At 43.1% G+C, this 11389-nt stretch overlaps 1 protein-coding gene across 1 annotated transcript in view; it reads left to right on the forward strand.

The window, feature by feature from the left end:
• Window positions 1-340: 340 nt before the first annotated feature.
• The window catches only part of nlgn2a (neuroligin 2a), a 186585-nt gene continuing 175536 nt past the window's right edge, over window positions 341-11389 (forward strand). Inside the window, exon 1 of the mRNA XM_020623522.1 lies at window positions 341-1474. The gene's annotated coding sequence lies outside the window, so the exon portion shown is untranslated. The remainder of the gene's footprint in view (window positions 1475-11389) is intronic.

An 11389-nucleotide genomic window follows, 5' to 3' on the forward strand; every position in this document is an offset into this window, starting at 1 on the left:
GGAACTCTGACATGCTGGATGTGTGTGTATCCATCAAGGATACACACACGCATAAACTGCATATTATTTCAAAAGGAGTGCATGCTATAACTTTTGGTTAGTGATTACCCAGGCAGAAATAAAGACTAACATGTTCTCTGTCTGATGGATGGAGAGACGGAGGACAGAGGCTGAGGTCAAGATGGATGCAACGATGCTTAGGGTGTTTAGTGGCAGTGGAACAGCACAGATGCAGGGTGGAGGGATGGATGAGGGGAGGAGATGAAAAAATGGGCTTGTATCGCTTTAACGTCATCTGACCTCATGCTGATGCAGCTGGATGCAAGCACAGGAGAGGAGGAGAGGGATGCCTGAAAAATGAAACTCCTCAGCAGTAATTTTTCACATCTCTGCAGGAGAAGATGGAGAGGAACCCCAAGACACGACCCATGCAAACTGGGGGATTAATACCTGTATTTATCGCTGAGTGAACGTGAACGTTGTTAACCTCACAGAGCCGGAGGTAAACGCGACACATTTTTATAATAGAATAATAGAGCATATTAAGGTCAGAACAAAGCGTTGCCAAGGCGACCAGCTTTATCGGGGAGGACACTACGACGCGCGTCACGCGTCGGGGACGAGCGTGCGTACTGGCGAGGGTGCGCACGTGCGCGAGTGCGACAGCTAGATCAGACGGGCACGGCATGCACGCAGCAACAGCATCTTTCCTCAAGGGATAACGTTGTCGGAGGACCGCGCAGTGCACGTCCGTCTGAAGCTGAAGCGTACGCCGTGACTCCAAGCGCTGCTCGGCGGTGTCGGACATCTCTTTGGAGGAATTTAATGAGGATTTATCGACCACGTCCCAGAAAAAAAGGGGAAGTAAAATAATAATAATAACAACAACAACAACAAAAAAAAAAAAACAGAGTAGCTGTGACCATTGTTCAATACAGGTGACACTTCCGAGCTGTCAAATCCGCCGAGTCCCAGCACCCACGTCCGGGTTATTTTGCCATGAAAGGGCCTCGATAAAAAGACATTGTGCCTGAGGGGAAGCGGACTGACGGCCGAGAACTGAATTCCGTGCTGGAGAAGACGCGGACAGAGGCGAGACGAGTCTGCTTGCTCGAATGGGGCTTCATTCTCTAAGCTGCTGTATGTGGGGTGTACGTGGGGTGTAATGCATTAGAGCAGCTGTGTCTTTGCTCCTCGGTTTCCACTCGCGTTGGTTCTAGTCATGAAGTCCCACTTACCGGCCCGGCTGCATTGAACGAGGCATCGCTGTCGCAGGGGGCAGTTTTTTTGTTTGTTTGTTTGTTTGTTTTTTTTGTTATATATTCGTTGAAGTACTGTTTGCTCGCTTGTCATTCACTGCAACCGAAGAAAGGTTTAGAGGACAAGGAGGAGAAGGGACGAAATCTCAGGAAGAACATAAAACATCAGTGGGAATCCGGCAAATTCCAAGCACCCGTGGATCACAAACTAACAGGTAGGCGGAGGGTTTCATGTTAATAATGTTTTTGTTAATAACTTAAAATTCCAAGTTGCACACTGAGGAATGTTTGGTTATCTTAATGCGCATTTAATTAGCATTGTAAATTGCGCTTCTTTGACACCTATAAAGAAAAAGATGTGAAGTGCCTGTTGTGGGTAAAATTAGTGATTTTTCTGGTGTTTATTATCTGATGCCTGCATGTAATTTCCAAAGTATATTTTTTTTTTGGGAAAATTAATAGAGATGCATGCAACCAAGAGCTCACAGAAACAATGCAGGTGTCCAGAAAATGTGTGGAATGAATGTCATTTTATTGCACATGCACAGCTTCCATCTGCTGGCTCTTGTAGCGTGTTTGTGGATGTTGCCTATATGTATGGATTTGCTGTGTGTTAATGTCACACCTGTTGTGAATGATCCATGCTTTATTTTAAACAAGCTACCTCCTCTGTGCCATTAATGAGGACATGGACTCAGCTCCTCTGGTGAAGTGAAACAGAGGCTGCTATTCACTCAGGCTGAGCTCATTTCACTGCCCTTGTACATGCAGAATTTGTAGCTTATTAATCAAAATGTTTTGCTGGGATTGCATCAGTACTGGGTCAGTCATGGCACATATGGTGGTCATTGTACATTTGGGTCATTGTTGTATATTGTCTGGGATAAGAAATGAATAAGTGGAAGGGAAATTCTGCAAGCAAACCAGCCTGTGCTGCAGATGGACGATTGAATTGATGCACACAGACTGACAAAGGTCCCTCTTCAACAACTGAATCATCTTTCAACTTATTATGAGCATCGTTTCATTGGGTTTTACACTCAAAAGACCCCAGGAAACGCCATGGCCATGAGAACATATTCCCCTAAATGCTCCCCTCCACATACACACAGATAGATGCTCACACAGAGCACGAAGAATGGGGCACATTTATATGCTGCGGCTGGTGTTGTGGGGCATTTGAATCGGCAGGGCCTGCTAGATGATAGAATTCAGCAGGGACAAGAAGACCTCTGTTCTTATCTGCGATGGCAAGAAGGGGAAGGCAGCTCCCCTCAGCTCAGCTTCTCCCTTTTCGTTTAGGCAGCTTGCCTGCCCTATATAGCAGATAGGGACATCTCCTCTGTGGACAGAAAGCATTTTTATAGAGGCAGGGGGAAAAATGTGTGTCTGTCCTTGTGCTAAAGAGATGTTGTCACAGATGAGCTCTTATTTATCTCCATGGCAGCTTGTTTTGAAGCTTTGAAGATCTGTGGAGATGTTTAAAGGGGATGAAGGTGGTACGCTAATGCAGTGTTTAGAGTGACTGCAGGCTTGTGTGTGTGTGTGTGTGTGTGTGTGTGAGAGAGAGAGAGAGAGAGAGTGAGAGAGAGAGAGAGAGAGAGAGAGAGAAAGAGATCTCCCACAGAATGGGAGAAGAAATGGAAGAGACGGGGAGATGTTGTGGAGCATTTTTGCAGTAATCTAATGCACCGTATTCTGTTTATCTATTTGGTGTCAGTGATTTACAAAAACACAAAGGATAGTTGGCACACACCACTTTATGTGCGTGTTTGTGTGTGGGCATCCTGTGCACAAGACTGGGTTCATTTTTTTTTTTTTGTCTCTGTGTGTTCTAACCAAATGTATGCAAGGCCCTGAAACCATTGCTCAATGCCATCTGTCCTGGGTAGGATGTAGCAGAGCTGGAGGCAGCTAGAACTGAAGCACTCAAAACGTAATGTCGGGCAGATTGATGGCTCCTATTGGGGTGGGGGGGTTACTAAGCAGCCAACACGCAGACAGGTTGGGTTGGAAGGGGCATCACAGTCACACCTTCACAGTCCTTTAAGCCCTACCTGTCTGGGCTGCTAATTTTACCCCGCACTAATTATTTTTTTGCTGTAGTTAAATCTGTGACAGCAGGTGCCCCAGTGGGTTAGGATGCTTTCTGACTGTCGAGATGACAACAGCCGCTGCTAAATTTAGGTGAGGCATCATCTGTGTAACAAAAAACTGGATTATGGCAGCTGACATGTTGACTGGAGATCTAGACACTCATCTGATGAATGCTGGTGAAATTAAATGTTTATTTAACAAAGTTGAAATAAATTACTAAAGCCAAGGCTGGCTGAACACACAGGTCCTAAGGGAGGCACTGTTGTTCATATCCTCTCTGTTACAAGAAACTGAAAATGGAACTATGCATGTAAGGCATTGCTCCAAAGGTGCAGAAATGTATTTTCACTACAGCTGGAAGGTTTTATTTCCTCTACAGTGTGAATTTGTCTTATATTTTTCAGCTAACTTAAAGATTCCAATGTGACCAACTGTACAGTTAGCACTGGTGGAATTGAAAGAATATTGCTCAACTGTAGGAGCCTGTTTGTAGACTTGAAGGATCTGTTTAGGAGAGGTGACTGGGAGCAGTGGGTTAGAGAGACACACACTTAATGAACACACTAATTTAAGAAAGTAACACAGAAATTTGTCTCTGTGGGACTAATTTGGCTTTGAGTGGATGTTCAACATTTTAGCTCATTCTGTGACATGTACTTGTGGCTGTGGCCTCATTTGTGTTACTACTCTACCATCAAACCCGCTTTTTCCTTTGCTTCTCTAGTAGAAATAAAGCTGATTAAATCGAATAGCTCTATAATGGATACTCTTTTTCTATACAGCAAGATTTTGTAATCGACAACAACCTATTCACAGCTGCTTCCCTTTCTCCCTTGAGCACCAGCCTCCCCATGTAATCACCCAGTCTCTTAAGTGTATTTGTTGTCATGTGTAGGCTACTGTCTATCCAATAAATTGACTATTGGACTACTTGCCTTCTCTGCCAAAGACAAATATGATTTTGTAAGACCATATAGACTACACAACTCCTTTTATTGCCTTTATTCCTGATTCATGTATTCATTTGTTTGTCTTCTCGATCCGTTTGTGGCCGACTCATTCATTTGGTTCAAAGGGAGCCTGGTGGTGTTTCGCAAGGAGAGTGTGTTGTTGCCATGGCAGCATCTTCTTAGGAGGATAAGCCCTGCAAAGATTTTAAATGTTGTGCTTTGTTTTGACGGGTTTGTATGGGCGCTTCAGCATGTGTCTGTATATTAAGGCTGCAAAATTAATCAAAAAACAACTGACTTCACCATATTGACTACTGCAATGCCCAAAATTGCTGGCGGCTGCATTTTTTTTTCTTTCTTTATAATAAAGCTCAGTAAACAATGTTCTCTGGTGCTGTTCAGAATGGCAACATGAAATCATTATGACCAGATATTTTATTGGATTCAAAATAAGCAAACCTAAGCAGGTCTTACACTATACAGTATATTCCAATTGTGGGTACCCATTTGTTCAGTTAATACTATACATTTCTTGTGTTTGAGATGGTGAATGCTAATGATTTGGTGATTTTTTTTTTTTTTTGCAGTATTTTAGATATATTAAATGGAAAAAGTTACAGTGTTGAGGATTGTTCTGAGACCTGTACCTTTTTCTCTGCTCTGCCTGTCAGGCTTGTTGTGATTAGAAGGCTGGTCTCCCACAGTCCCCCCTCAGTGGCCCATCTTGCTACTTTGTCTGACCTTCTTGAATGAAATCTTTGCTCTCTGGTGTGCGAGATGGAGACTAGGGGTTGGAGCCATTACTTGCCTTAGTTCCATCTTTATGAGCCTTAGTTTCTCTCTGCTTCGATCTCTTTATATTATGATTTTTTTCTTCTGGTATTTAATTTGGTGTCTCTGTCTGTCCTGTTTTCCTTATGCATGCTCTTCAAACATTTCTTCCTGTCTCCTCCATTAGTTTTCAGACACCCCCGTGTCAGAGGTGGACGGCGTTGTAGTGTCCCTGGTGGGCTCATTAAGGTTAGGTCAAGGTTGAATACTCTCTAACAAATTTTGATTTATAAAAACCTGATGTTTGCTTCTTGGCTTTCCAGCCAACAGTGGTGGGAATCTTCACATCACCGTCAGCCACTGCTGACCACCAGCCAGGATCAATGAACCTTTGCTTCTCTTTCCTTCAATGAGACAAAAGCCAAAGAACGACACAGAGATGGCGAGAAACCACCCAGAACACCCATTAGCCAGCTCCAAACTGCTAGCTTCCCTTTTAAGTGTGACATTGCAAGAGGTTGGACGACAACCACATTCCCTCTGGCAATATAAAAACCGGCAAAGATTAAAACCACTTAGTGATTTTCTTTAAAAACAAACAAACAAATAATTCCATTCATAATAGAGGTGCAAGGCACAATGGGATTTCATGCTTCCGTGTTGCAGAGTTGGGCTCTGACTAAAAAGCATGATACAGATTTGATGGAATAAATAGCACTGGAGTCACCAGCAGCTGAGATGAAATACATCCTGCTGCCTGGCCAATCAGATTGGCTGACAGTTAAAACCCATGGTGCCCTGAGCAGTGCAGCTCATCCCTCTGGCAAACTTACTAACTTCTCTGTGTTTCTCTGGTGCATTTTACCTGTGTGCTTTACAGTCATTTTCATAGTTCAGGAATATTATACGCAGCTCTCACAGCAGCATAGCCTTGGAGACTGGTGCGTTTTATGAAAAGAGTTTTTGTTTGCTTTCCTGTGTTATTCATTACAGTCATACGGTCTCTCACACGTAGTACTGCAGTGTGTCTTTGATTCGTAATGTGTACCGTGTGTTACATTTCACCACTGATGGAAACGTGGACAATTTGAGTGATCTATTGACAGTATCTGAATGTCAGGAGTAGCCACATCCTTATGAGCACGCCATAGTAAACTCTCAGCATTGCAAACAAGCTCCAAGTCAACAGGTCTGGAGTCAAGCAGGTAGGCAGGCTGCTATTTGTGCCCTCTTACCCCAAACACATACAGAGAGAGGAGGAGAGAATGTGCTCTGCAAGTCGAGTGACCACCGATGTCAACAGAAACTGAAAGAGCGGAGGATGCAAGCAAGAGCAAAAAGGAAGGTGGAGCATGCTGTAGAACAGGGACATGGAAAGGGAGATGAATTACACAACATTACAACACCACCATCTCTCTTTTGCACTCCTATCTGCTATATGCTACTTCTTCTTTTCACTTACACACGTTAATATGGGCTGACACACCACCATACATATTAGTATGGACTGTCAGCTGAAGCCCTAACAGCTAGTTAGAGAAGCACCAGATGAATGGTTATACTGGCAAAGGAAGTAGCAGCAGTTCTGGCTGTGTTGGCCAACATGCTGAAGTGTTATCATTGTGGCTGTGCTGTATAATGACAAGGGTTTTTATAAAGCACACATATTTCAGTGTTTGATGTAGAGTATGTATGTTGGTCTCATTCAGACCAACATAATGAGCCTCTATGGTGGCATAGCCAGTGGCTGTCCATAGTACGGGCAAGGCCCGTTATCCATTTGGTGTCCATCTGTTGACATAAATGATGGTGGGTCATGGTGGTTAGGTTTGAGACATGGCCAGAGCTGCTGGCTAATGGCAACACTTGAGGATGCAGAGATACCGGTCACTACTGTCGCACTCTCAGGGGTTATTGCTGCTGTGAAAAGTGCTGCCTTGAGGGGCTCTGCATGAGCTGTTTTCAGTAACATATGTCTCATTACATTCTCTACTGTTAAGAGTGTGTGTGATGGTGCATGCATGAGCGCATCACCTCTTCAACCTTACCTTAAGAACTTAACCTCAACCCCTCCTCCTCTAAGCAGACGAAGCATTTCAAGTACTTCCGTTTCCCATCTAGCACCAGTTGATGTATTGTTTGACTGCTGGGCTTTAGCTGTCATGATGGCAGATGCTAATGAAACGAATAAGCCTGTTCTTACATAGTGAATTAGGATGCTTCTTACTTGATGGGCCCTCACTTGATTCTGGTTGTATTTCTGTGTGTGTGTGTTAGGAATGAAAGCAGAGGTGCGACAATGATGAATGAGCACCAGAATGGCAGTGTTACACTTTTGCGCTCAATGATGCCAAGCAGGGAACGATCGTCCCTGTTATTATCACAATCAGCAAAGAGAACACAAACCCCCAGGATGAACAGGGAGCACACATACACAACAGCAAAAGGTTCTGCCATTGTGTGCACACTAAAGAGCCGATGCCTCAAAACCTTTTAGGCATGCTTTTCTCCTGTGCTTTAACTAAAGACACTTTTTCTCTTAATTTTTAAGGATGCAGCATGTGTGTCCTCCATCCGTCAAGAAAACAATGCATGATGGTTGAATCATTTGTCTGTGGCTTTTCATACTGTCTCTCAAGGCTGAAGCGATTCCTCTGCTGACAAATGATGGCAGGAAAGAAGGGCTAAAATCCAATCTGTGCGGATCACTGCTGGGCCAAACACCCCACATGAGCAGATTTTCCAAGACTGTACTCTCACGGCACCAGGAACATAAATGTCACTGTTCTCACTCTTACTGACCTTTATTGAGTGCACTTATCTTATACCCACAGGCTACGGTGTCTTGGTGAAAGCGACTCGTATTCCCTGTGTAGTGCCCTTCATATGTCCCTTCTGACTGTCAGGTATTTACCTAAGGTGAAAGAAAAATGTCAAATATAGGGAGTATAGTGTTCCTGTATCTGTAGGGAGGTAAAAGGGACAGGATTATATAGATGGAATGTAAAGAAACACCTTTAGTCAAAGAAAGATAGGGTTCTGCCACCTTAATTAGCCAGGGTAAGGGAGTGTAAGTCTGATCACACACTGATGCCAACAGCTAATGGGCGTTGAGATTGCTGTGCTGTGTTGGTGTACTGTGTACTCCTATCCTAGGTGGTAGCATGGGAATGTTTCTGCAAGCTGAAGACCTGGCAACAAAGCAACTGGAGCTCCCCCGGTACCTCCATGAAACAATCTCTTTCCATTTGGGTTTAAACTCCAGGGACTTTGAAATAAAATTGGAAATAGGAGAACGAGGCTTCGATTTAGAAGGCTGCTAGTCAGCAGGATTTCCTGGCCCTGTTTTCTTTTTTTTATTTATTTATTTTTTACTGCCTTTTTCTCCTGCCCTTTTGTGGGGAATAAACACATTTCAAAAGATGATCTCTATCCCTCTCACTAGTGAACGTGCTTCACATTCTGGAGGACAGAACAGCTGCAACGGTGTGTGTTGTGTAAATATGGTGTATGTATGTGTGTGCATAACATGCATATTCCTCCTATCGATTATGTTGACAAGCAAATATCCTCATAGATTTTTCCAAAGGTCTGTGGAAGACTGACCCACAGATTGTGTTCTTGACATCTGTTTTTTTCCAAGACTTTGACAAATCTGAAGATGTGGGGTATTGATTCCAGTAGATAAGCCAATAATTCATAGGGTTTGGACAGATGATGTCACTGGTACCTGGAATTAGGTACTGCTACCCTGCAGTACTTTTTTTTTAAATACTTTATAAAAAAAAGTATTTTCTGGTGTATAAAATAAGTCAATCTCTCAATTTCAACAGTTTATTTGTTTACAATATTGTTAACACCACACAAGATAAATGTAAATCTCCTCTCCCTTCCCAAAATTGGCCCTACATCCTCCAGCCTGTTAGTTTGTCACCAGGGCATAGTGGGAGTGCACTGCTATCTTGGTCCTGTCTACCATTGTCTCATCACTATCGCAGTGTTTGCATCAGTGTGTGAAATACATGTTGGGGGGGACTCGGACCCCATGTTTGACAGCTTGGACCCCATGAAAATCTCTAAATGAAATTTCAGTCAGGTCTCAGACATGACCACAGAAGTTTTCTTTTTTTTTTTAATCTACACAATACGATTTTATAAGCATTTGTTTTTAAAATAATACAATAAAATGTACTGTAGTCACTGCGTTTCTGGTATTGTACAAAAAGCAATCCTCTCCAGAAGCAAATTGCATTTCATGGGAATGCAGGCTCCTACTTCATTTACACCTACAGCTTTGACCCTCAGCTTTTGTTGGGATCAGACTGTCATAAAACACAAAAATAGTCACAGTGTAGGCTACATCCCCCATGGTACAAAGGTCTTTGAAAAACTTGACCATTTGAGGAAATTGTAGCTGAATAGTGAGTGATGGCACAGGGGTCAGATGAATTATACCTACTATCGGTAATGCCTGATTGATCTGCAGGGTATACGTCATTTACCATGGTTCTTCAGCTGCTTTTATGTGTTACTGTAGTTTTGTGCACCAGTGTGGAAATATCGTACGTGCATGGAGCTTACATCCTGAGTACAGCAGAGAGCATTGTCTGCTTCAAGTTTTGAACAGTGTCACCGCACTTGAGACTGGGCTGTTTTTGATTTCCTATCATTATGGGGCTTTGGGAAATGCCTTCAGAATTTGGGTGACGGTTTGTTAAATGACCGTACAGGTTTAAAACTGTCAGCAGGTATCAGTTTCTCAGGTTAGCGGAAGAATATCTCTATGACGCGAGTGTATGTCATGCAGGAATGGCACGAGCTGGGCCTAGCCATAGTGATGTTACCTGGTCTCTCTGTCTTATGTATGCTTTACTCTCTTACCCAAATGTGCTCATAGCCTAGGTACTGAAGCTTGGCACAGATTGATTGAACGTGAATTGTTACTCGGTAATTCGGTCAGCACCGTTAAAAGTAACAACTTCAGTATTCAACCCTAACGGTTCATAACCATCACTAACATCAAGAAACTTCTGTCGGAGGATTATTGGATGGTCCCAGTCAAATTAGTTAAGCACATTGTAGCCCTATTGTGCTTTACCTTATTTATGAGCCGCATGTTGCACATGCAACATGCACAAAGAAATTTGCCTCCCACAGTGCATGCCGCATCCTCCTAATTTGCTAAAATTTCTCTTTCCTGTTGTCATACTTCTAACCTCCACCCATTTTCTCTTCCATCCCTCCCCCTTTCTTCTTTGCCCCTGGCTCCTTAGACTAGTCCATGCCCTCTCCAATTCTCCTCTCTCTTTACTTAATTAACCCATTGATCAGGATGCTCATAAATTAGTTCTCTAGAGAAGCCCTCACAGGGCACTTTACCTTTACTCTCTCTCACCCAAAGCGATTCTTTCATCAGCTGCACTGTTACAAGCAAGGTCCCCGGGCCACCCTGAGTCTCAGTTGTGTCATCTGAAGCTAGATGCATTTTTCAAAATTTCAGTCGATTCAGCTGCTCATAGATTTTCCATGAGGTAGTGAAAGCCAGAGAGCATGGAAAGAGGAATTAAGACAAGTAGGGAGCAGGGAGTTGGTTGGAGGTCAGTGTTGTTCTTGTACAACCCCTCAATTCATTAGACTCATAGGTCAACCTTTTCATGGCACCTGCCCCCCCTTGTGTCTGCAAATATTTCCTCCTTCCTTCCGTCTCTCTCTCATTCACTTGCTCTCTGTCTGACCTACTCTGGATAGCAGGATGCCTGGTGCCTACTCAGAGATTCTGCCCAATTAGGAGGTTCTCAGCAATCATTATGGAGGGAAGCTTTTCTAACACCCACTCCATAACATCCTCTTGCCTAGTTCTTCTATTTCTGTTTTGCCTCTTTGACTTTTTTCGCTGTTTACATCTCTTGTAACAAGTTCCACCTTCTATTAATCTTTAATCACAACCACTTTAAGGGGCCATTCACATATGAAGCTGATTGGTTGGTTCTTGTCACATGACCTGTGCGGTGCACTTGCTACATTCTGAAGATGTGAAAAAAATAATTTTTTAAATCTTGAGATCTTAATAGACATCCATGGAAAAACAAGCATGTCACAATGCATGAGTTTTGTGATGACATCACTATTGTGAGCACTCTTGCTTCACACCTCCTTATAAAAATAACAAACTTAAGTATGCAAAAGATGCAGAAAGTGAATGGCCCGTTAACATTTTTGCTGTTTCCCTTCTTTTTATTATTACCATATCTTCTTGCTTCCATGTTTCTCCCCGAGTCTGCAGTGAGGGTGTGCAATATATATATATATATA

The sequence above is a fragment of the Monopterus albus genome, unplaced genomic scaffold (genome assembly GCF_001952655.1).
Source record: "Monopterus albus unplaced genomic scaffold, M_albus_1.0 scaffold303.1, whole genome shotgun sequence".
Taxonomy (NCBI): Eukaryota; Metazoa; Chordata; class Actinopteri; order Synbranchiformes; family Synbranchidae; genus Monopterus; species Monopterus albus.